General features: G+C 46.3%; 1 protein-coding gene across 1 annotated transcript in view; it reads left to right on the forward strand.

Moving 5' to 3' along the window:
• The first annotated feature begins 418 nt into the window (after nucleotides 1–418).
• The window catches only part of LOC126198433 (phospholipid-transporting ATPase ID), an 896,650-nt gene continuing 869,319 nt past the window's right edge, over nucleotides 419–27,749 (forward strand). The window contains exon 1 of the mRNA XM_049934743.1: nucleotides 419–484. The gene's annotated coding sequence lies outside the window, so the exon portion shown is untranslated. The remainder of the gene's footprint in view (nucleotides 485–27,749) is intronic.

The raw sequence follows: 27,749 nt of genomic DNA on the forward strand, positions 1-27,749 counted from the left end.
GTGCATACTCATCTACAACAATTTCGCCAATGTCGCGAAATTATCTACGCAATCAGTGAAGTGTAGTGGATTACAACAGTGCTGTTCCAACCAGGTAATATGTTCCAGAAACCTTGATAATTATGTATTTAATATGAGTAGGGGGTAAGAAGAGAACGAGGACAGTTTTCAAAGTCACTGATAAGATAAGGGAGTATCATATTACACTTCCGGTGTCAAGTTGCACATGAGACAATTGAGCGAGTTATCTTCCCCCCCCCCTGTCACCCCCCCCCCTCCAGGACCCTCGACAAGCCACTGCCGCTCTCCTGTGGACCAATAAGAACCAAGCTCCCCTCTCTACTCATCATCCTTTTATTACCAGAGCAATTGCATGGGCTACATCTTTTGAGGTCTGTGCGCCGTAGTGGAGGGATCATCATGAAGGGCCAGCAGAGACCAGCCACCACCCTCAAGCAGTATAAAAAGAATAAGAAGACATGTAGTAAGTACGCATTATTCAACAAATTATGCCAACATTGCGTGATAAACAACTTCCATGATGCATTATTTAACAATAAAGACGCTCTAGCAGAGACTTTCAATGCTTAACAATCATCATAACATGATATTCAAACAAATAAACACTTGCTGCATACAAAAGCTACGTCACTCCTACATACTAGTGCGTGACATCATAGTGTTTGTATTAAAATGGACTCACTGTCTTATTCGCAGAAATACTATGAGATGCGACAATAAAGTAAAGAGACTAACTTTTTTCCTCACTAGAGTGATAACACTGCAGCTTTTTACGGCAGGTAGCTTGTGACCTTAGTCTTTACCCCCCCCCCTCCCCCCCCCCCGCCCCACCCCCACAACCGTAAGTAGCGTACGCCTATAATGTTTCAAAGGGAGCAGAAACTTCAAGAGTGAAGTCCTGTGTTTGCTCCTTGGCACGATAATCGAATCTCGAAATATTTTGCAGTGGTGTGATATTTCTTTCTGCGTAAAAGTTGATGAGTATGCCGCAGTGGATAAGGAAAGCTTCAGCAGGCTTCTGGAAACGAGGCTTCATAAAGGGAACAAGTGTTTCATTGGCACAGTGTTTTCTGAAGGCAGAACCAAACGTCGAAGATGAACACAGCAGAGGGCGACGGTCAATGGCGTGAACAGGTGACAACACAGCCAGGGTGAGTGAACTTGTGCGAGCTGGCCGAAGATGAACTATGGAAATGATTGCAAAAAAACTGAACGTTAATCAGGAAAGTGTTCACCTGATATTGCCTGAAAAGCTGGACGTGAGAAAACTTTGTGCCAAAATGGTTCACAAAAATCTCACACCGCAACAGAAAGATCGACGGAGGACCCTCTCTGCTGATGTGTTGGAACAAGTGCAATGGAACCCAGAATTACTGGTGACGAAAGATGATCTTTTTTTCCGGTGTGATCCCAAGACATTGTCAAGTTCACAATGGTGTTCAAAGGAATCGCCAAGAACAAAGAAAGCATGCACGTCGATGTCAAAGGTGAAATGAATGCTTGTGTGTTCCTTTGACTCCGTGTGTATTGTGCACAGAGGGTGGTTACCTCTGGGCCAGACAGTAAAGGAGTTCTCGAAAGGTTTCGAAAATGGGTCTGTTGTTTTCGTCCACACATTGGTAGTAACTGCAGCCTGCATCACATTAAGGCGCCATCCCATACTGCGTTGTATGTTTGGCGTCAGAGGCCAGCACAGTGATACCACAACCTCCTTCTTCATCTTACATGGCTCCTTGTGATTTTTTGTAAGTCCCAAAAGAGAAAGTAGTCGTTAAAAGGACACCATTTTGCAATAGTGCAGAACATTCAAAAAACTGTATCAGTGGCTTTTGCTGGTATACCTGGAGATAAGTTCCAGAAATGCTAAAAACAATGGTAACATCGGTGGAGTAAGCGCGTGCAAGCACAAGGGAGTTACTGCGAATTTGGTGCCAGTGTAGTTGGTGAAAAATGGTAAGTAAAGTTGTTTCTTCTAACCAGTCTCTTTACTGTATCGTCGCACATAGTATAAAATGGTAGGCAGTGTAACAGTAATTGATGGTTTAAAATGGCCACCTTTAAGTTTTGTATCTTAATTAACACAATTGGCAACAAAGTATTTGGCACATTCTGTAAGCACTCCGCCTCCCATTGTAATTTGCTATAGTCTCAGCTGATTTTTTTTCTACAAATACCTGCTCTAAGTACGAGACTGTGCAGCAAATAAACTTATGGCGTGACAATATTATAGCAGTGCATTATTTAAACGAAACAAATACACTATTCCTATAAACTGGTACTGGTTGATGTTAAACTGGTTCTTCTAACGGCCTGATTGCCTGGTTCTATACCGTACAAATTCCGTTTCCATCAATCTGCTGAAGTACTGACTGTACGTCTTAAACAAACTGCATTTCAAAATTAGGAGCCGGTCGCAGCGCCCGTGCGGTTCTAGGTGCTACAGTCTGGAGCCGAGCGACCGCTACGGTCGCAGGTTCGAATCCTGCCTCGGGCGTGGATGTGTGTGATGTCCTTAGGTTAGTTAGGTTTAATTAGCTCTAAGTTCTAGGCGACTGATGACCTCAGAAGTTAAGTCGCATAGTGCTCAGAGCCATTTGAACCATTTTGAACCAAAATTAGGAGGTGTATATATAGCATAGAAGACAATAGACTACCTGTCACTGGAATTCTCTGTGATAAATGAGATTCCATTGCATTGCTGGCTGGCTACTCGTTGTAAGCAAATTACATTTTAGAACCAGGAAGTGAAGATTGTAGTTTAAACGTACTGTCTGATAATAGCGTATGGTTAAATACATATCCAAGGTTTGTTCGTCAAGGAATGCAGTCCATTTAAACTTTAGTCAAAATCACTAAGACCTGGTTAGCATTATAAAATAGAGCTACTGCCGGATAATTATGCATCACGAAGTTTGATAGATAGTAGTATAGGATACGCATGATGAGAGAGTGGTTTCCACCAGTGTGGACATTATTGCGGTGCTTATGGAGTAAGAGCTTGTTAGTTGCTAACGCAGCTGTGGTAGACAGCCCAAGTATGAATTGTAGCTGGAAGAAAATCGCCTGTATACGGCTCGCAGTAGAAAGATCCTGGAAATTAAAGGTAATATGTAGGTTTACCAAGAATCACTCTTTAGGTCCATTACCAAGTTTTTTTAAATCCTGTGGAATAAATATATTAAAAGTGGATTTGTTGTGGTAGAGCGGTAAACTACATCGAAATGGAATCGTCAGCTAACTTACGGGGGTCAGATACTTGCTTTGCCAAAAGAACCACGACTTGGTCAAACGAAATACTGGGAAACATGTTTATTATTTGCGGCTACGCATTCGCAGCTGCGGCAGGCAAAAGCTCCACCTTCTCAGAGGTTTTTGCTCACATTGCGGATAACATATGCTGATGGTAGGTATTCTGATCATAATGCTATGCTCGAGGCATTCCAAGCATGGGACGAAGAATGGACGAATTATGGAGAGAAGAGAATGTTAAGCTTCGGTTTATAACTATAGTGTTTGACACTCTACACACACACACACACACACACACACACACACACAAAGCATTAATGGAGATGAGAGAAGTGACAATTACAAATACCATATCTGACTGACGCAGGACTGAAAAACAACACCTTCCGATCCATAGGATAGAAGATGTTCAACATACAGCCATTTACCAATCAAAATTCTGAAGAAGTGATGTGAAGGATTTTGTGGTTCCCATAGTATGGTAGAAAAATCCATAGGGAGGGTAAAGTTCAAGAAGTTGAAATAAACCTTTTACTTACGGGAAAGATTCCTAGTGCTGCTTTCACAGAAGGATGAGTAGACTTGATGCCGTCCTGGGGGGTCTGGAATGAGGAAAAATTACGGTCCCCATCCAGAATCGAACCCAGGACCACCAGCTGTAGTTTGTTTATGGGGTTATGTACGGAGAAGGAATTGAGTTGTCTTGCCTTTTGTATGTCCATGTGTTCCAGTTATTATGTTGTTACACTGTGATGGGAGTGAGTGGGTATGTTGCCTGTTTTATGTGGTAATGTCTTGTGGTTGGTATAAGGGGGAACACAGAGGAATAGGAGAAACTGCCACAGTTACAAAAACAAAAACGGTTGCATCCCGGGCGAACGGAACAAACAAAAGTTCGCTAAGTACGCGAGTTGATATTGATGTATGAGAACATGCAAGCGAGAAAAATGTGTCACTGCGGTCCAGTGTGTTAAAAATTGAACGCCTGTGTATACAAGAGCGCAAGAAAAAAGTAGTTTTAAAACGGAAGACCAGTTTACGATATCGTAAAAACGATTTGTAAACAAAATCACAGTTGTTACTGCGACCACTGCAGATGCTTTAAATGAAACGAAACGCGTTTGGTCCAAATAACAATTTACACACTCGCAAAAGACTGGGTAACCCCTATATCACTTCAAAAATTGGGAGTGCGAAAGAGAGGCTACGAAAAAACAAAGAGACGACATGTAGAAGCTTTTCTACACACCAATTTGATCGTAAAATTTCCAACCGCACATCCTCAGCGCTCTTACTGATCGTAAAATTGCAGTACCTCACTTGCTATAGCATTTGCACGTTTGTACGACACATGAGTGCAGCTGTCAACGCGAATACTTTAGGGATGCGGCCCGACATTTCACAAAATATCGAAACCTGTGTTACACCGCTGTCTGTGACGCCGAGGATGGTGGACAGATTCCAGCCAAACTGAGGGCTGCCCTAACGTCAGTATATGAAACACACATCGGTGAAGTATGTTGGACCGAAAGTGGTACTCTACGAACTTGATATAGTGGTGGACTTCCCGCTGGAGAAGGAAGCCGTGAGTCAGTGGGCAGTGTTCCATTCGCAGTCTGGTGAGCAACACTTCCTTACGTCGGTATGGTTGGTACGAAGTCCGTCGCGCTTGTGTGATGCATGTGATTGAGCGCAGTCTGATGTCACCTGATAACTGTTTCCGGTTTCGTTTATTATAAAATAACATGTTTTGCTGTTGTACGTATATTATAAAATATTTAATAACATAACGTAGTTAAGATGTTGCTGCCAGTCACCATTTTCCTTTATTTAACTAACACCTGCACGACGCGTTTCGGAAAATAATTCCCATTGTCAATCGCGATTTTTTATGAATTGTGGCATTTTTAGGAGTGATGTTTGCAGTGTGGGCTGCAACTTTATTCTGGTGTCTTTACTGTAATAAACAAATACGAAGAAATTTGTAATTACTGCTGTACCTTTCTCTACAGCTAATGACATTTTTAGGAGTGATGTTTGCAATGTGTGGGCTGCAACTTTATTCTGGTGTCTTTACTGTAATAAACAAATACGAAGAAATTTGTAATTACTGCTGTACCTTTCTCTACAGCTAATGGCGTATTTGGAAGTAACTTTTATTTGTTTATTTCTTGTTATTCTCTTACAGTGGCAGGTTTTGACCAGTTGTTTCTAATAGAGAAAATAAACTGTTACCTGAGAAACGTATACGTTTTCGCTGCGATTAACAACCTGCCATCGCGGTGCTGTTAATGGAACGCGGCTGTGATGTAACAGATAACTGCCTCTGAAGGAACGAATACGTTGGAGACGCGAGTAACACCTTTATGGCACGGCACCGTATGTAACAGTTTAGGTGCCCGCAAGGGGGAGGGGTGAGGCGGAAGAGGGGCGGGCGGCAAGATGGGGCGTTTCCCCTATCCTGGAATCTGGAGCAAAGACTTTTTATTCATTACAGAATTCTCATACACTTCTAGAAGTGATTTATCCTGATTCGGCTAAATCTCTCGTACAACCAGTTACAGCCTTACGCGGCTGAGTGCAGTGAGACAATACTACGGCTTTAACAATTGCTCGAAACTGACCATATTATTTATGCAAAAAATGACAATTTCAGAGTATCTCTTGACCCACTGTCCCACGGATAAATGTAGGCAGACGCCCGTACTGTGGAACGAAACACACTGTCGGAAAAAATGCGACACCTTCTAGGATTGTGTTCAGTGGCTCCAGGTTAGCCGGCCTCTGTGACCGTGCGGTTCTAGGCGCTTCAGTTCGGAACCGCGCTGCTGCTACGGTCGTAGGTTCGAATCCTCGGGCATGGAAGTGTGTGCTGTCCTTAGGTTAGTTAGCTTTAAGTAGTTCTAAGTCTAGGGGACTGATGACCTCAGATGATAAGTCCCATAGTGCTCCAGGGTATAATATGCGCACACTGAGGGGTTTTAGTGTCAGTGATCGACCTACCACGGTCATCGGGATCCGATGACACGTTGTAGGCCTGTCTTTGCGCTCTCTGGTTTCACTCTGCGGGCGGCAACTGTGCTGAGTTTAGAGGTGAACACTGTTTGCAACACTGAATTAAGGGTACAACCGTGCCCTTCTGACCAGTACGTGCTCCTGTTGAACAACTTCAGCCATTTGAACGGGATCGCTTTGTTGGCCTGCGGGAAGCTGGGTGGAGACGCCGACTGATTTCTGCACGTGTTGGGCATCAGTGTATCGGTGTTTTCTCTCTGCTGTCAGCAACAGTGTGTGTAACATGCTCACACCCGTTGACCAGGTTCTGGGCGTCCGCGTACAACAGACGCGTTTTGCGATCAGCAGTGGCCGTCGGAACATCATCAGGGGAAGAGATCTGGCCACATTTTGCACCTGCTGTATCAGCGAGGACCATTGGGAACCGGCGGCCTATTCCGGAGTGCATTCGCCCACAATACACGGGCTCCATTCCAGTCTTCTTGGTGTGGGGGACTATCAGTTACCGTTCTCCCTTCCCACGCCCGGGTTCCCGGGTTCGATTCCCGGCGGGGTCAGGGATTTTCTCTGCCTCGTGATGACTGGGTGTTGTGTGCTGTCCTTAGGTTAGTAGGGTTTAAGTAGTTCTAAGTTCTAGGGGACTGATGACCATAGATGTTAAGTCCCATAGTGCTCAGAGCCATTTGAAACCATCAGTTACAACTCGCAATTGCATTTGGTGTTTCTACTGGGCAGAGTAACCAGCGCCCGCTACTTTACACAGGCTGTTATCCCCGCGCTACCGCCCTTTCCTCGACAGGAGGGTGATGTGCCTTTACAGCACGACAATGCTCCTCGTCGTGTACAATGACTGATATGGCCGATAAGATCAACAGATCTGTCACCAGGTGAACACGGAAGGGACATGCTGAAGAGTGAATTTACTCGTTTTCTAGAATCTGCAAGAACCATTGCAACGGAAGGCGCAAGACGCTCGGGACAGTCTATCGCACGATGCCATGCGGCACCTATATGATCGCTTGCATTGGAGAATACGCGCCTACGTTGCCGCCAGAGTGGGCTGCACTGTCTGTTGATGTGAGTGTTTGGGTCCAATTTACTGTGACATATGTGTTTCATTTGGTCATATACTTCTACAATAATAAACAACCTGTCACCTCAATTGGCAATAAAACGACGTTGTCGTTGAGGTTGTTGCATTGTTTTCTATCCGGCGGTGTATTTCTTAATTTCAGACATGTTTTGGTGCCATTAGACACTGCTCAAGATTTCATCATTGTAATAAGGAAAGCTGTAATGAAAAATACTACAGTCAGGATAAAAATAGGCTGAAAAGTACTACAGAAGTCGGCTGCAAATGGATGCCGCCACTAGTCAGCTGTTCGAGATGTTGGTCTGACAAGGGGACGCTCCATACTGTAAATCACACATTTTGATGCGCTTCAAATATGTTGTAGAGCCACTTACCCTGGGTACATGGCATCCGGTTTTTTAGCGACGGGCCTTGGTTTTTGAGAAAATCGATTTTGAAGTTCATTGCGCGCTTTGTATACCTGTACCATTTCGTACACTCAGATCAAGTCAGCGTAGCGCAGTGGTAAAGGTTCACGGCTACCGCGCTGGAGGTACTGTGTTCGAGTCCTGCTCGTGTACTTTTTTTTTTATTTCAAAATCGACCTAAGTTTTCAGTTTTATTTCGAAGAATATCAACAAACAGTGTAAGGTGTGCGAAATTATAAAGATGCATTTAATTATTAATTTTTTCTGTCATACAATATTACAAAAGCTTATTTTTCATCGTCCACATTGCTTGATGTGTCAGAACAATACTGTGGGTGATACTTACCATAGCACAACGGAAGCACAAATTTTCGCAGCGCCACGCGCATTTTATGAAAGCAGCCGTCTTGCAGGCGCACGGTTTCTTCATGAGCGATACCGGCAAACTCAATTCTTTTGCATTCAAAAAGATTTCTGTTTCATCCGCTAATTTCTATGCGAACAATGCGTATCTAATCGTGCTTTCAAAATTAGGCGCGCTGAATTGCTGTAGTATTAGTGAATGTAATTTTATCGAATCTTCCCTACAAGCGATCTCTCTATTGTCTTGCATCAAGTCGGGAGGATTCTGAATAATTTTCGCGAATATTTTCACCTGCCTGTAAAAGTAAACGTCGGAGGGGTGGCAATAAGGGGACGCAAAAACAGACATAATGTCTTATGGGATAACAGTAATCAGTGATTTTATAATGTTACTTAAAATCCGTCTTGATTGCAAAGTTTTATTCATATGACCGGTTTCGGTTCATTCAGAACCATCTTCAGATCTGATATTTCAGTTACAGGAGTAACCCGTCCAAATCCAGCAACTTTCACATGCTACGTCAAGTAACATTATAAGGGGACGCACTTTTAGGGTGCAGGTACTGGCTTTCCTTTCATCGTCTGGAACCGCGCGACCGCTACGGCCGCAGGTTCGAATCCTGCCTCGGGCATGGATCTGTGTGATGTCCTTAGGTTAGTCAGGTTTAAGTAGTTCTAAGTTCTAGGGGACTGATGACCTCAGCAGTTGAGTCCCATAGTGCTCAGAGCCATTTGAACCATTTCCTTTCACCAGTGAATAGATGATCGTATAAAGTTGAAGCGGTTTGCCCTCCCCACGAATCGATAATGTACAAAAAATCACGTACGGAAGAATTACAGAACACAAAAATTCTTCGTACACCAGTTTCGTGAACTTCCCGGATTTCGTGCACGACACGACTAAATTTCTGTATTTCCAAGTTAATTCGTCTACACGTTTTTGAACGCTAGGACAAAATTTTCCGGACGGTTATTGCATGCATAAAAAAACGCATGGGAGCAGGATTCGAACACGGGACCTCCAGCACGGTAGCTGTGAACCTTCAACGCTGCGCTACGCCGACTTGCTCGGAGCGTACGTAATGTTACGGGTATACAAAGCACGCAATGAACTTCAAAATTGATTTTCTCAAAAAAGTACGGTCCGTCGATAAAAACTGGATAGCCGGGTACCCACGGTAAGTGCCTCTACAACATATTTGAAGCGCATCAAAATGTGTGATTTACAGTATGGAGCGTCCCCTTGTGAGTATAAATGACGTCATGCGCGATATATATCATCAACATTCTAAGGTCGAAACAACGTGGTAGAAATCTGACTGCTACAAGAGCGTGCCGACGGGAAGTTGTTGTTGTTGTTGTTGTTTTTGGGGAAGGAGACCAGACAGCGAGGTCATCGGTCTCATCGGATTAGGGAAGGACGGGGAAGGAAGTCGGCCGTGCCCTTTGAAAGGAACCATCCCGGCATTTGTCTGGAGCGATTTAGGGAAATCACGGAAAACCTAAATCAGGATGGCCGGACGCGGGATTGAACCGTCGTCCTCCCGAATGCGAGTCCAGTGTCTAACCACTGCGCCACCTCGCTCGGTGTGCCGACGGGAAGGCTTGTTCTCGTAAGCAGAAGGTAGCAAGACGGCAGGGTGGGAGAACTGACGTACCTCTCCCGGATGGTTGGTAACAGTCTTTCTCTTTTGATTTCCTTTCGCCGGTCAGTTTTTTGCGCCACCCGTCTGCCTGCGTCCTTGGCGGGGTCTTATGCCGCCAGCACCTCGGAGGGGCCTTGGCGAGCGTACACACACGCCGCGCTGCCTGGGGCATAGCGTAGCAAAGCCTGCGCCCGCCGCCTCAGCGGCCTCGACCGCTGTTTGCGTTGGAGGGCGGGTCCCGCATGACGTCACCGCCGGTACTGTTCTCGGCTCTGCTGCTGCAATTACAAGACACGCGGCGCGCAGGCACGCCATGCGGGCGCCGAACAGGCTTTGATTTTAAAAAATTAAAAAAAAAAAAAGTCTCTTAACTGCCCCAGCGAACTCGTGCTAAACAAGTGGAAAGCAGGCATGCTCGTCGGCTCCTGCTTTTATATTTCACCTCCATAGTTGTAAACTACAGGGTGGCGCACGAAATGTGTTACCAATTTGTTTCTGAATATAAACTTTATTGTCAATACAATCTGAAACGAACATATACTACAATGAAGAGCCGTCCATGGAGATTTGTTCTAACTCAGCACATGCTCAATATGTCCACTATTTCGTTTCCTAACTTCCTTCAAACAAACACTGAAGTTAGTGATTACCCTACGGCACATGTCTTCCGTAATTTCACAGCAAGCTTGAAGAGTGAGCTTCATTAAATCACGTGGACGTTTCGGGAAATTTTTTTCCTTTAGGTAACCAAACGAAAAAAGTCACATGGATTGGGGTCTGAACTATTGGGGGGCCAATTTTGTCCGTCATTGAAGCGACCTGGAAACCTAAGTGAAATGACCCGCATGTCGAAATGCTCGTGTAAAAACTCCAACACAGTGTTTGCAGTATGTGGCCTTGCTCCATCTTGCATGAGCCACTGCGTGTTGAAGGGCAAGGCAGTAGCAAGAAGCTGTGGATTGAACCTATTGCGAAGCATGCTCAAATAACGCTCGCTGTTCACAGTTTCTTCAAAGAAAAAGGGTCCAATAAGTCCGTGACGGAAATTGCTGCCCACGCTGTAATCCTCGGAGCATAATGTTGTCGTTCATGAAGTACTTGTGGGTTTTCAGTGGCCCAAAAGCGTACATTTTGTTTTTTAACCACACCGTCTAAATGAAAATGCGCCTCGTCTGAAAACCAAACGTTGTTGAGAGTTTCTTCCCTATTCTCCGCCCACTGAGCAAACAGTAGTCTCTGCTGCTAGTGTTCTTCAGTGACCTTCTGTGCACAGGTCATCTTGTATGGGTACATATGGAGGTCACTTTTAAGAATGCGTTGGACGGAGCGTCTGGATATTCCCGGTTGCACTGCTGCCTTTCTACACGATTTCCTGTGACTTCTCTGTACAGCAACTCGTACCGCTTCAATATTCTCCGGCGAACAAACAGGCTTAGGCCGAGGTCGCTTCGCTTCCAATACTGTTCCTTCCTGTACAAATGTATCGTACAACCTGTGGATCGTCTTCTTGCAAGGGACCCATCGTGTGTTAAACTGTTGTCGAAAACGCCTCTGAGTCACAACAAGGCTTTTCGTTTCACGAAAAAGTAATACAATTATCGATCGTTGCTGTGTCGTCAGTCTTCCACTGTCAGCCATTGCTGCTTACGTCTCCTAGCGACAGTATCGTGAATTACACGTCATTTCGTAACTCATTTGTTTTTCCAAGCTCTGCTGGTACTGCTGTAGGGATCCCAGCGGGATATCTAATGTGCGAAGTAAATTGTGAAAGAAACAATTGGTAACACATTTCGTGCTCCACCCTGTATTATCGCTACTCTGTTGCACTTCCTCCGCGCTTCTTGCCGTTCCCTTCGTCTCCAGAGAGCTGTTACCTGCAACCCAGCTTGTTAGTTTTCTTTCAGGGGTACCGGACGGGCTGCGGCCCAGAAGCACTCACAGAAAGTTTAATATTCAAATATAAAAAGGCTCAAAGTGCTAAGGATTCGTGTTCGTGATTGAAAATTCGCGGAGAGTAATTTTTTGAACAAAAAATACGAATCGTGAGTTTTGAGCAGTTTGGAGATTACAGGCTGTTATGTGAATGGGAGTCATTAGTAGCGCATGGCAAACTACACTACTGGCCATTAAAATTGCTAAACCACGAAGATGACGTGCTACAGTCACGAAATTTAACCGACAGGAAGAAGATGCTGTGATATGCAAATCATTAGCTTTTCAGAGCATTCACACAAGGTTGGCGCCGGTGGCGACACCTACAACGTGCTGACATGAGCAAAGTTTCCAGCCGATTTCTCATACACACACAGCAGTTGACCGTCGTTGCCTGCTGAAACGTTGTTGTGATGTCTCGTGTAAGGAGGAGAAATGCGTACCATCACGTTTCCGACTTTGATAAAGGTCGGATTGTAGCCTATCGCGATTGCGGTTTATCGTATATGGAATCGGTAGGTTCAGGAGGGTAATACGGAACGCCGTGCTGGATCCCAACGGCCTCGTATCACTAGCAGCCCAGATGACAGGCATCTTATCCGCACGGCTGTAACGGATCGTGCGGCGACGTCTCGATCCCTGAGTCAACAGATGGGGACGTTTGCAAGACAACAACCGTCTACACGAACAGTTCGACGACGTTTGCAGCAGCATGGACTATCAGCTCGGAGACCCTGGCTGCGGTTACCCTTGACGCTGCATCACAGACAGGAACGCCTGCGATGGTGTACTCAACGACGAACCTGAGTGCACGAATGGCAACACGTCATTTCTTCGGATGAATCTACGTTTTGTTTACAGCATCATTATGGTCACATCCGTGTTTGACGACATCGCGGTGAACGCTCATTGCAAGCGTGTATTCGTCATCGCCATACTGGCCTATCACCCGGCGTGATGGGGTGCCATCGGTTACACGTCTCGGTCACCTCTCGTTCGCATTGATGCCACTTTGAACAGTGGACGTTACATTTCAGATGTGTTACGACCCGTGGCTCTACCCTTCGTTCGATCCCTTCGAAACCCTACATTTCAGCAGGATAATGCACGACCGCATGTTGCAGGTCCAGTATGGGCCTTCCTGGATACAGAAAATGTTCGACTGCTACCCTAGCCTGTACATTCTCCAGATCTCTCACCAATTGAAAAGTCTGGTCAATGGTGGCCGAGCGACTGGCTCGTCACAATACGCCAGTCACTACTCTTGATGAACTGTGGTATCGTGTTGAAGCTGCAGGGGCAGCTGTACCCGTACACGCCATCCAAGGACTGTTTGACTCAATGCTCAGGCGTATCAAGGCCGTTATTACGGCCAGAGGTGGTCGTTCTGGGTACTGATTTCTCAGGATCTATGCACCCAAACTGCGTGAAAATGTAATCACATGTCAGTTCTAGTATAATATATTTGTCCAATGAATACCCGTTTTTCATCTGCATTTCTTCTTGGTGTAGCAATTTTGATGGCCAGTAGTGTAATTTCTTAGACGACCGTGTACAGAAGTCAAATATGGGAAGAAATTGTGAACAATTTAAGGTGGAGTAACTAACTAATTGAAATATTCGTAACGCGGAACAGCCGAGAAAAAGAAATTATGTATTTAAGTGATATGAATGATACTGCACTGAGAGAGGGACCATCAAGTAATGCTAGAGAAGTAATAGACTGTGTTCAATTTGAGTGACCTTTATCATATCAGTGCAACAATTGCAATAAGGGACACTGTGCAACAATATTAAAGGATCACTTTTCCGAAACTCCGTTATTGTCTTCCATAGTGAACCGTGAATTTCTTTCAAAATTTTTTCTTAAAGAATTTACTTTATTTACTAGCGATTGATCAAGAACATTAACACATTTAATCACACTATGTGAGCGTGGAAGTAGTCGCCAGTGGGTAACTGATGAAAACAAATTTCTTTCAACAAATGGAAAATTTATTCCTAAAAACGCTCTGCTTTTTTTTTAAAAAAAAAAGATTTAAAAATTATAATCAGAAGGCACCCTCTAACAATTTTTGTTGTTGTTGATAGTATGAGCTTTCGGGCTTACCGCTCCCTTTAACACGGCCGTAGTCACGACCGCTCACAACAACCTCTGAAAGATTACACTGGTGCAATCTGCAACACACCAGATTACTTTACTACTTTACTTACTCAGAAAAACACATAAACTATGCACACCGTAGGAGGGATGGAAATGGTACAAAACACTCACATTAAAAAAAGTACTTGCCACCGAAAGTGGAACTTGTTTTTAAAAGAAAACTCTTACGGTGGAAGGGTGCGAACTTTATATACTAAAATGACAACTTAAATAAAAACTCATGATATGCAGTCTTACATAAAATGTACGAACATGATCTTCATTACACATATACCGCCTCTCAAGATGATAGGCAGGATAAAAACATATTTCAGGAATTCGGCCTTTACACCTTAAGCAATAAATTCCTTAACACAAACATGACAGAGGCAGCTATTAACGTACGGCAGACTGACAGACAGACAGACAGACACTAACTGCCTAACAAATGCGGACGGGAGACAGATGAGCACGCTGGGGACGAGAAACTGACCAGGAAAACGAGTAGAATTTAACAAGTAAATGAAACAACATACACTCCTGGAAATTGAAATAAGAACACCGTGAATTCATTGTCCCAGGAAGGGGAAACTTTATTGACACATTCCTGGGGTCAGATACATCACATGATCACACTGACAGAACCACAGGCACATAGACACAGGCACAATGTCGGCACTAGTACAGTGTATATCCACCTTTCGCAGCAATGCAGGCTGCTAATCTCCCATGGAGACGATCGTAGAGATGCTGGATGTAGTCCTGTGGAACGGCTTGCCATGCCATTTCCACCTGGCGCCTCAGTTGGACCAGCGTTCGTGCTGGACGTGCAGACCGCGTGAGACGACGCTTCATCCAGTCCCAAACATGCTCAATGGGGGACAGATCCGGAGATCTTGCTGGCCAGGGTAGTTGACTTACACCTTCTAGAGCACGTTGGGTGGCACGGGATACATGCGGACGTGCATTGTCCTGTTGGAACAGCAAGTTCCCTTGCCGGTCTAGGAGTGGTAGAACGATGGGTTCGATGACGGTTTGGATGTACCGTGCACTATTCAGTGTCCCCTCGACGATCACCAGTGGTGTACGGCCAGTGTAGGAGATCGCTCCCCACGCCATGATGCCGGGTGTTGGCCCTGTGTGCCTCGGTCGTATGCAGTCCTGATTGTGGCGCTCACCTGCACGGCGCCAAACACGCATACGACCATCATTGGCACCAAGGCAGAAGCGACTCTCATCGCTGAAGACGACACGTCTCCATTCGTCCCTCCATTCACGCCTGTCGCGACACCACTGGAGGCGGGCTGCACGATGTTGGGGCGTGAGCGGAAGACGGCCTAACGGTGTGCGGGACCGTAGCCCAGCTTCATGGAGACGGTTGCGAATGGTCCTCGCCGATACCCCAGGAGCAACAGTGTCCCTAATTTGCTGGGAAGTGGCGGTGCGGTCCCCTACGGCACTGCGTAGGATCCTACGGTCTTGGCGTGCATCCGTGCGTCGCTGCGGTCCGGTCCCAGGTCGACGGGCACGTGCACCTTCCGCCGACCACTGGCGACAACATCGATGTACTGTGGAGACCTCACGCCCCACGTGTTGAGCAATTCGGCGGTACGTCCACCCGGCCTCCCGCATGCCCACTATACGCCCTCGCTCAAAGTCCGTCAACTGCACATACGGTTCACGTCCACGCTGTCGCGGCATGCTACCAGTGTTAAAGACTGCGATGGAGCTCCGTATGCCACGGCAAACTGGCTGACACTGACGGCGGCGGTGCACAAATGCTGCGCAGCTAGCGCCATTCGACGGCCAACACCGTGGTTCCTGGTGTGTCCGCTGTGCCGTGCGTGTGATCATTGCTTGTACAGCCCTCTCGCAGTGTCCGGAGCAAGTATGGTGGGTCTGACACACCGGTGTCAATGTGTTCTTTTTTCCATTTCCAGGAGTGTATTAAGAATCGCTTAACTTCTAATTAACTGCGATGTCTGGCGAAGACCTGGCGTAGCATCCCCAAAACGCTCTCCCGAACCGTCCGCTGCCAGCCGCTTGAACGGACGCAGGTAGGCGCGCCCATCTCCCGTCTCACGACGTCGTAGCTCGCGCCGGCCAGACTGACGTCGTGGGTGGACTCCCGTTGCTCTCGTGTCGGCCGCGAAGTCGCTACCCCTCGCTATACGGCGTGGCCCACTGGACTCACGTGGCGACCTCACATGCGGCGACGCTCAGGAAGGACAAGTCATCTTGTGTCCCAGAGCGCGACCGACCAACCGATCGATCCAACCGCCAATGACCGTTGCCTGAACGAAGTCTAGCAGACTGGCGGCCTAACACATACTAGCACTCCGGACGACAGACAGACACTGACTGCCCCACACTGACCCGGCTGACCAACTGACCAGACTCGCCCTGGCGAGCTCATAGCGCCCCTTAAATCCACGTGAACAGGCTACCTTTCCCCCTTTCCCACCAGAGGGAGACACCAAAGCTGCGACTGCCACAGCGGCGCACCGCCAGAAACGGAGGGCGACTGCTTCACACTACGCCCTGCGGCGCGCTCTTCAAAACATCAAATTTACCACGGCTCACATAGCGACGCGTAAGTTTGAAATATCGCTCAAAGCTGCGTACAGCCTTCCTGTGTTATGGTCCAAAAGCGCGTTGCCCTGCGGCGTCATGATCAGCATCGGCGACGCTTCGAATAGCGAGGTGTTCACACATGCGGACAAAAGGTTACAGCTCGGAAGATCTTGTGAGCTGTACCGTGAGTTGATGACGTCACTTTGGCGCCAAATTTCACCACAATCCTGCACAGCACCACCGGGGGCGTGTCAGACGCTGCGATGAGTGTTAGGAAACTTAATCGATACCCTCGGGCGCGTTAGAGCAGCAGTCAGGCAGAATTGGTGTCGATGTTTCTGACAGTGCATTTGTAACGTGTTCAATAAAGGTGTGTGTGTGGCACCGACGCTGCTGCCGAACTGGTGGTGGGGACGGGGGGCGGGGAGGGGGGGGGAGTTCTTAGAAGGACCGTTTGCCGTTTTATTCGCGCACATGTTGATGTAGCAAACCCCGCATGGTCACGCCACAGTAGAGCGGAAAATAGGAGGGTTCAAAACGCATACGTACTCGTTACCCTTCGGATCACGTTGAAATTTCGTCGAATGGTTTTTAACGGTCGCTAGTGGTTTCAAACCGTACACGACAGCAAAAACTGCCCTCGCGCTGCGCTCCTAAGAGATGGAATCGCGTTCACTGGGGTTGCAAACAGATAATATCCTTAGAGGAGGGTCGAAACCTTCGAGCGTCAAAGGATTTCAACGGCATCTTCACGCTGCTCATCGCATTGCAAACTGCCGTTTTCGGTCGCGAAACGTGTGGGAATGCTACGCCTGTTATGCTACCACTGGGCTTTTCCTGTTGATTTTTGGCGGCGGTGTGTCTGAAAAGTTTTACTCGGCCACCCGTAGGAAATCCGCCTGATTTCAACGTGGGTGTCGCGGTTATACTAAACACTGAAATACTAAACACCTTTTTCCAAAGCTGTTTCACAGAGGAAGACCGCACTGCAGTTCCTTCTCTAAATCCTCGCACAAACGAAAAAATGGCTGAGATCGAAATAAGTGTCCAAGGAATAGAAAAGCAACTGGAATCACTCAACAGAGGAAAGTCCACTGGACCTGACGGGATACCAATTCGATTCTACCCAGACTACGCGAAAGAGCTTGCCCCCCTTCTAACAGCCGTGTTCCGCAAGTCTCTAGAGGAACGGAGGGTTCCAAATGATTGGAAAAATGTTTTTTGCTCGCGTATCATGTCGTTTCTGGAAACCCAGAATCTACTCTGTAGGATATAGGTCTATAGTTTTGCGCATCTGCTCGACGACCCTTCTTGAAGACTGGGACTACCTGTGCTCTTTTGCAATCAATTGGAACCTTCCGTTCCTCAAGAGACTTGCGGTACACGGCTGTTAGAAGGGGGGCAAGCTCTTTCGCGTAGTCTGGGTAGAATCGAATTGGTATCCCGTCAGGTCCAGTGGACTTTCCTCTGTTGAGTGATTCCAGTTGCTTTTCTATTCCTTGGACACTTATTTCGACGACCCTGTAGGAATCAACATGGATTCCGGAAACAGCGATCGTGTGAGACCCAACTCGCTTTATTTGTTCATGAGACCCAGAAAATATTAGATACAGGCTCCCAGGTAAAAAAAGAACTGACCCTTAACATAGACAAATGTAATGTATTGCGAATACATAGAAAGAAATATCCTTTATTGTATGATTATATGATAGCGGAACAAACACTGGTAGCAGTTAGTTCAGTAAGATGTCTGGGAGTATGCGTGCGGAACGAATTGAAGCGGAATGATCATATAAAATTAATTGTTGGCAGGCGGGTACCAGGTTGAGATTCATTGGGCGAGCCCTTAGAAAATGTAGTCCATCAACAAAGGAGGTGGCTTACAAAACACTCGTTCGACCTATACTTGAGTATTGCTCATCAGTGTGGGATCCGTACCAGGTCGGGTTGACAGAGGAGATAAAGAAAATCCAAAGAAGAGCGGCGCGTTTCGTCACAGGGTTATTTGGTAAGCGTGATAGCTTTACGGAGATGTTCAGCAAACTCAAGTGGCAGACTGCAAGAGAGGCGCTCTGCATCGCGGTGTAGCTTGCTGGCCAGGTTTCGAGAGGGTGCGTTTCTGGATGAGGTATCGAATATATTGCTGCCCCTACTTATACCTCCCGAGGAGATCACGAATGTAATATTAGAGAGATTCGAGGGCGCACGGAGGCTTTCCGGCAGTCGTTCTTCCCGCGAACCATACGCCACTGGAACAGGAAAGGGAGGTGATGACAGTGGCACGTAAAGTGTCCTCCGCCACACACCGTTGGGTGGCTTGCGGAGTATAAATGTAGATGTAGATGTAGATGTATGACCCCCATGGCAGAGACCTCAAATGAACGTTGTGAGGTGTGGGTAAGAGCGGCTGTTACGAGTTTCCCATTCTGTGACGCGTCGACGGCGGTATTTGGCACAACTCTAGCGACATCTGGTGTCGATGTTGACCCACCTTACGGTTCACACGGTCTCCTAAGCTGTAACCTATTTTTCGCATGTGTTTGAAGCTGAGAATGATGTCTCAGAGCACCGTGCTTTTCCACCATTACAGAGGAACGTCGTAGGCACCTTTGAGCGAAATTTGAAACTTATGCGTGGCGATGGGAGGCAACTATGGGACTTCGAAAAAGTGATCCTTTAATTCTGTTGCACAGTGTATTCCCCTATACGTACAGGACAGAGCGTGCAGGTTGGTTTAGGCACACGGTTCAGATCAGCGGCCGACTGCGTAAGGATCTAAGGAACGTCTTTCTTTCGTCCGGTCACCATAAACTTCAGTAATCTCTTCAATTATAGAAAGAAGCAGAAAAAGGAGGAGGGTGTTTACAGCGTGCGTGTATAATGGTCTCATGTTTGTGCTCTATGTTGACGAGTGAAACCTAATGCTGCCACTTAGCCTACCTAGGGCTGTTGATAAAATATCGATATATACCTATTCTTTCATAATAAATCGATGATATCGAAATGACCTTCTCGAGTGCATATATTTTTATTTAATATTGTATTTTTTCCCAATTTTCGATAAATATTTGTTGTTCTTTTGAAATTGTAGGAGAACGCAATTTTACTTACTCCGTTTGAAGGAATCTTTCTACTTTTCGAGCTTTCATGACCTCCTGTTTAAAAATGGCTCTGAGGACTATGGGACTTAACATCTGAGGTCACCAGTCCCCTAGAACTTAGAACTACTTAAACCTAACTAACCTAAGGACATCACACACATCCATGCCCGAGGCAGGATTCGAACCTGCGACCGTACCGGTCACGCGGTTCCAGACTGAAGCGCCTAGAACCGGACGGCCACACCGGCCGGCTGAGAATTCGCATTTCGGGATCGCGAAGTCTCTTCACCCTCAACGGGTGACTGTGTGGTCAGCAATGTCCAGTCACGGAATAATCGGTGCGATCTTCCTTGATAGCACAGGTACTGCCGAACGATACGTGAAGGTTTTGGAAGATGATTTCATCTCCCTTATCCAAAGTGACCTTGACTTCGTCAAGACGGAACTCTACCCCATCGAAGTAAGACAGTGTTTGATGTACTGGAGGAGCACTTCGGGGACCGCATTCTAGCTCTGGGGTACCCAGAGGCCACTGCCACGGACCTTGATTGGTCGCCATATTCTCTGGATTTGCACACATGCGCCGCCTTTTTGTGGGACTATATTGAAGACGAGGTGTACATTAATAACCCCAAAAGCATTGCTGAGCTGAAAACAGCCATTCAGGAGGTCATCGACAGCATCGATGTTCCGACACTTCATCTGCGCCACATCATCGCCTATGACGGCAGGCATATCGAACATGTCATACATAACCTAAATCTGAATATCTGTAGTGACGTTTATTTGTTGAATAAAGTGTGTGCTGGCCGTAGTTTGTAATTAATTTACGTTTTTTTCATATAGTTGAATAATTGTCACACTGTGATCGTCCCTGCACATTGCATTATCAAAAAACAAATAGGTCTGCAACTCGCTAGTAAACTGAATTGAACTAAACATTGTACAAACATGAGCGTAGATACTGCGCCCGCTCAATCCAATTCTCAATCGGATTTTTTAATAAAGCCTCCTTCCTCGTTATATTTTATTGTATAGCTAGCTTAGAGCCCGCTGCTTCGGTCCCGTAGACTGTATGGTCTACACAGATTTTTTTCTTTAATCAAGTTAGTGTCTTATTACGCCCATTGCTCATGTCTAAGTCTACACACTATAAAAGTGCTAGCAACCCTCTACATGGCTGCCAGACTTTGCATTATTACAGTGTTCTGGCCTGTTTAATTTAATTTCATATAACGAATTCGAAAAAGAAAGAGGTAAATCGGATAAGTGGTTCTATAGTTGTTAGCACCAGTCTTACACTCAGTACTGAATTCTCTCATCTCAGATGGATATTACTGCACAATGAATCACATTTAAGAGTCGTATCTATTTCGACATGGTTAGTTTGCGTAATAATTACAAAAAAATAAATTTATAAACCTACTGAAAAATTTACGTGCTGAAAATCTGTTTGTTATTCTGTGCAATTCTGACAAAGCCTATTTGTCGTGTGTAATGGTACTTGAATTACGTAACTATTACGGCACCTCACCTCAACCTCTCGACACCAGCAATATTCTATTGCGTTTCTGTAAAATAGTTAACATATTTCTGTGACAACATTCAGATTTGATTTTATTAATGTAGAGGTACTTTGATACATCGATATGTTTATATTGCAATGTATTATTTTTATGTGTATTCTTTCTTTTGTCACTATGATCTTTGACGTACTTGTAACTCTGATTTTTGCGCGCGTAAGCGGTTATTAGAGAGTCAACTCTTGGTCGTCATGTTGAAAAGACGCAAATTCCAGTCAGTTTATGAAATGTGAACTTTAACAGTGAGGAAGATATTTTCAAGTATGTTTTATATTGTGAAGTGATATTGCAACAAAAGTAATAAAAAAGAAGTGTAACTTAAATTCGGAGTGCTGATTACTATTTTACATCATCATTGTCCTAACTTGCAAAAGTTTAATCTTCAAGAATGGTTTATGAAACACATCTATAACACTTTTCTTTTGAATATCGCAAAATAACACCTAAACCTCTTTGCATCCGAGCTTGGAATCATCACCACCTAGATTTTCGACGATTGAGCCATGAGTTCACAACGAGACCAGCGTGGGAAACACGAAAAGATGAGTGCCTAGTTTATCCATTATTTAATGAAATGACTTTATTAACTGTGCTCTAATGACACCTGCCACATAATGTAACTTTGTTGTTGCCCCAAATGCAATATTAAGCAGCGTGAGCAACACCACAGTTATAATTAATTTTTGACCTTTGTTGTCGTAGGGTTGTTAGACGTGGTAACTGTTAAATAGTTTCCTTCCATTTAGTTCACACTAATTGAGGCCGTAGAAGCATGGTCTTTTCAGAATGTGGTTCTGCCCCAACTTTTCATCCTCCTCAGCGGTTGGATTTCCACAAACTCAGACACACTTTTTTTTATTCCTAACCGAGAAGTCAAACAAATTTTCACAGATGTAGCTTTAAAAATGCTTTAGTAGTTCTTCATTAATGTTTTATTTTTTAAAAAAGTTGTGCCGTCTATCTCACTGCCTTACAGTTGAATTTCCAAAAATGCTGAAAGACATATTTTTTTATTTCTGGCCTAGAAACCAAATAACAATTTTCGTCGTTCTAGCTCAAAAATTGTCTTAATAGCTAAATATTTCGAAAAATCGCTTCTTAAACAGTTCTTACAGTAGAAGATCAACACTGTCTCCGGATACGAAGTTCTATCCTTAGCGGTGTGTACTGGGCGGCGGTGAGTCAGTGATTCAGTCAGGACATTTCCTTTTATATATAGAGATATGCTAACACAGTTATCAGCTTTATATACCTTTTGGAATCAATTCCCTCGTGAAAGATTTTGTACACTTAATGGAAACGAGTATTCCTGCTGAAATCAAGTGAAGTGACGTGCAGCAGCGACACGTAACGTGCAGGAATGCACGCACGTCACTCGTAGCTGCACGCCAAGGTCTGACATGTTTCCTCAGAGTGTGAACATGTTTTGCTTATGCTACACAAATTTTGTTACTTTGGACGAAGATTGCGTGGCCAACCATTGTAACCATACCATTGATGTACACTACTGGCCATTAAAATTGCTACACCAAAAAGAAATGCCTCCATAGAGCCTGAGAAATCAGTACCCAGAACAACCACCTCTGGGCGTAATAAAGGCCTTCATACGCCTGGGCATTGAGTCAAACAGAGCTTGGATGGCGTTTACACGTACAGCTGCCCATGCAGCTTCTACACGATACCACAGTTCATCAGGAGTAGTGACTGGCGTATTGTGACGAGCCAGATGCTCGGCCACCATTGACCATTGACCAGACGTTTGCAATTGGGGAGAGATCTGGAGAATGTGCTAGCTAGGGCAGCAGTCGAACATTTTCTGTACCCAAAAAGTCCCGAACAGGATCTGCAACATGCAGTCGTGCATTACCCTGCTGAAATGTAGGGTTTCGCATGGATCGAGTGAAGGGTAGAGCCACGGGTCGTAACACATCTGAAATGTAACGTCCACTGTTCAAAGTGCCGTCAATGCGAACAAGAGGTAACCGATACGTGTAACCAGTGGCATCCCATATCATCGCGCCGGGTGATACGCCAGTATGGCGATGACGAATACACGCTTCCAATGTGCGTTCACCGCGATGTCGCCAAACACGGATGCGACCATCATGATGCTGTAAACAGAACCTGGCATCATCTGAAAAAATGACGCTTTGTCATTCGTGCACCCTGGTTCGTCGTTGAGTACACCATCGCAGGCCCTCCTGTCTGTGATGCAGCGTCAAGGGTAACCGCAGCCATGGTCTCCGAGCTGATAGTCCATGCTGCTGCAAACGTCGTCGAACTGTTCGTGCAGATGGTTGTCGTCTTGCAAACGTCCCCAGCTGTTGACTCAGGGATCGAGACGTGGCTGCACGATCCGTTACAGCCATGCGGATAAGATGCCTGTCATCTCGACTGCTAGTGATACGAGGCCGTTGGGATCCAGCACGGCGTTCCGTATTACCCTCCTGAACCCACCGATTCCATATTCTGGTAACAGTCATTGGATCTCGAGCAATGTCGCGATACGATAAATCGCAATCGCGATAGGCTACAATTCGATCTTTATCAAAGTCGGAAACGTGATGGTACGCATTTCTCCTCCTTACACGACGCATCACAACAACGTTTCACCAGGCAACGCGGGTCAACTGCTGTTTGTGTATGAGAACTCGGTTGGAAACTTTCCTCATGTCAGCACGTTGTAGGTTCAAATGGTTCAAATGGCTCTGAGCACTATGGGACTCAACATCTTAGGTCATAAGTCCCCTAGAACTTAGAACTACTTAAACCTAACTAACCTAAGGATACCACACACACCCATGCCCGAGGCAGGATTCGAACCTGCGACCGTAGCAGTCCCACGGTTCCGGACTGCAGCGCCAGAACCGCACGGCCACCGCGGCCGGCCACGTTGTAGGTGTCGTCACCGGCGCCAACCTTGTGTGAATACTCTGAAAAGCTAATCATTTGCATATCACAGCATCTTCTTCCTGTCGCCGGCCGCGGTGGTCTCGCGGTTCTAGGCGCGCAGTCCGGAACCGTGCGACTGCTACGGTCGCAGGTTCGAATCCTGCCTCGGGCATGGATGTGTGTGATGTCCTTAGGTTAGTTAGGTTTAAGTAGTTCTAAGTTCTAGGGGACTAATGACCACAGCAGTTGAGTCCCATAGTGCTCAGAGCCATTTGAACCATTTTGAACCATTCTTCCTGTCGGTTATATTTCGCGTCTGTAGCACGTCATCTTCGTGGTGTAGCAATTTTAATTGCCAGTAGTGTGTATGTAACAACTCGATGTTCTTGTTATACTATTTCTCGTCAGGTGAGGAAACGTTTTCATGTTGTTTAAATTGATTTTTGATTCTGTATCTGAGTAAAATCGATATATTTGTACATCTGGCTACCTAGGTTTGTATGGTTTTATGTCTGAAGATGGTCATCGTTGGTTGAAACTAATAAAATGGTTCAAATGGCTCTGAGGTCTTCAATCCCCTAGAGCTTAGAAATACTTAAACCTAACTAACCTAAGGACATCACACACATCCATGCGGGAGGCAGGATGCGAACCTGCGACCGTAGCGGTCGCGCGGTTCCAGCCTGATGCGCCTAGAACCTCTCGGCCACTCTGGCCGGCTGAAACTAATAGCTTGTTTGGTAAACAGTTATGTTCAGTGATGGGTATATAACAAATAAAAATTACGGAACTTCTTTACTTGTGCTTTCCTAGATCTGCATCACCACCATTGCGCTTCAAATATTTCACTCTAGCCTTTCAACTAGAGTTCTGACAATTAGAGTAAGGGAGACTCAGTTGACGTAATACTGGCTGCGTGAGGGGAAGTGGAGTCGGGCAGGTGACGACAGCGTGCTTCCGGGAAATACCCGCGGCTCCTCCCTCCCTCCTACCCCCCTTCCCATTTCCCGTTCCCCTTGTCTGCCCCCAGTGTTTTATTTAGTTCCGATCAGCCGGCGGCACGCATATCGCTTTAAATATGCACGCGATACGCCTGGTCAGGGACGCCCGGAAACCGTACACAAACGGCCGGGCAGTCGATGACAAGTCTCCGGGGAAGCCCCAGCCCGAACTGGTGGCGCTTCCCGTGGCGGTTCACAAATTCATTGCTTCCAGCTATTCTTACAGCGAGCTTGCAAGATTGTGATGGCGTAAGCCAGCTGAAATACCTTCAGTGACATGACAGGAACGAACTCAAAGGGGACGAAATCGATAAAGAGCATCTCGTGAACGCTTTCTTCGCCAAATACCGCTTGTGACGTATAGACTGTGAAGAGGCCTAATGTGTGGCCGAAAACGACTGTGATTGTAATCACATTTCGTGACAGAGCTTAACATGAAAATAACCGAGTATAATACGTCACTCACTCTTCTAAGTAAACAGTCAGTACACTGCAGATTCAGCATTTCTGAAGGTTTTTTATAGATTTTCCATCGAGTTCAACCTTTTATGTTACATCCAATTCATTTCAGTAATTTTACTCCAGTTAGCACACTGTAACAAGGAACTCCTTGAGCGCGAGGTCGCGAGTCGAATTTTTAGTAAGGCTCATTTGAAAGTGTCGTCTCACCACGTGAATCAGGAGGGCGAGAAAGAATGAGTGTCCGGGAGGTGCAGAGATCAACCTTCTATGAGATGTACGTATTACACTTCATAAAATGGACATCTTCGACATTATGCGCCATGAACACCGAATGAAAAATAGCGCTCTACGGTGATGACAAAATTTTCGCACCATAAAGATCGAAGGCGAACCCCTGTGGGAGTCAGAAACCGTGCAGGACGTTCAGCTAGGTACCCACTCTTAAAGAAAATAGAGAATCAAATAGCTGTAACTGGGTCATGAGAACTGATGGATCATGATGGCATGCGACCGAAGCCGAAATTGTACGTCGTGGAGCTTATCGTGACACTGGCTGTCCTTTGTGGCGTAGCCGTAAGTAGTGCGATTCTGTATTTCACAGATACGGAAAAAAACCAACGTCCAGAAGCTGAATTTGTCCAGTAGATCCAGGAGGTATAAACTGCAGTGTCACGCGCTTTTCAAAAAGGGTAGTTTTCTCTAACGGAATACAATTTCTACCCACGGTCCAGGAATCAAGCAAGTTAGTTTGACCAGCTATTGGCCAGATGCAGTACTAATACCACAGTTGTAGTTTGTCTTACGCCAAAATTCCCGCTGTTGCTTGCTGTGACGTAAAATTTCCCTACCGACCTTGTAAGATCACACACACACACACGAGAAAGAATCGAAGAGTGCAGAGCATCTCCAACTTATGGCAGCACTATAAATAACTTTCCAACCTATTTACTATCCAGATTAACAGTCGGCACAATTGTATACGAATGCGTTAAGGCACTGAGGTTAGTTGATCTTGATACAATTCTCGTGGTGCCTCTGATTTCCACGATTCCTTTCATATACACTCCTGGAAATTGAAATAAGAACACCGTGAATTCATTGTCCCAGGAAGGGGAAACTTTATTGACACATTCCTGGGGTCAGATACATCACATGATCACACTGACAGAACCACAGGCACATAGACACAGGCACAATGTCGGCGCTAGTACAGTGTATATCCACCTTTCGCAGCAATGCAGGCTGCTATTCTCCCATGGAGACGATCGTACAGATGCTGGATGTAGTCCTGTGGAACGGCTTGCCATGCCATTTGCACCTGGCGCCTCAGTTGGACCAGCGTTCGTGCTGGACGTGCAGACCGCGTGAGACGACGCTTCATCCAGTCCCAAACATGCTCAATGGGGGACAGATCCGGAGATCTTGCTGGCCAGGGTAGTTGACTTACACCTTCTAGAGCACGTTGGGTGGCACGGGATACATGCGGACGTGCATTGTCCTGTTGGAACAGCAAGTTCCCTTGCCGGTCTAGGAATGGTAGAACGATGGGTTCGATGACGGTTTGGATGTACCGTGCACTATTCAGTGTCCCCTCGACGATCACCAGTGGTGTACGGCCAGTGTAGGAGATCGCTCCCCACACCATGATGCCGGGTGTTGGCCCTGTGTGCCTCGGTCGTATGCAGTCCTGATTGTGGCGCTCACCTGCACGGCGCCAAACACGCATACGACCATCATTGGCACCAAGGCAGAAGCGACTCTCATCGCTGAAGACGACACGTCTCCATTCGTCCCTCCATTCACGCCTGTCGCGACACCACTGGAGGCGGGCTGCACGATGTTGGGGCGTGAGCGGAAGACGGCCTAACGGTGTGCGGGACCGTATCCCAGCTTCATGGAGACGGTTGCGAATGGTCCTCGCCGATACCCCAGGAGCAACAGTGTCCCTAATTTGCTGGGAAGTGGCGGTGCGGTCCCCTACGGCACTGCGTAGGATCCTACGGTCTTGGCGTGCATCCGTGCGTCGCTGCGGTCCGGTCCCAGGTCGACGGGCACGTGCACCTTCCGCCGACCACTGGCGACAACATCGATGTACTGTGGAGACCTCACGCCCCACGTGTTGAGCAATTCGGCGGTACGTCCACCCGGCCTCCCGCATGCCCACTATACGCCCTCGCTCAAAGTCCGTCAACTGCACATACGGTTCACGTCCACGCTGTCGCGGCATGCTACCAGTGTTAAAGACTGCGATGGAGCTCCGTATGCCA

This window comes from Schistocerca nitens, chromosome 8, assembly GCF_023898315.1.
Source record: "Schistocerca nitens isolate TAMUIC-IGC-003100 chromosome 8, iqSchNite1.1, whole genome shotgun sequence".
In the NCBI taxonomy this organism is placed as follows: Eukaryota; Metazoa; Arthropoda; class Insecta; order Orthoptera; family Acrididae; genus Schistocerca; species Schistocerca nitens.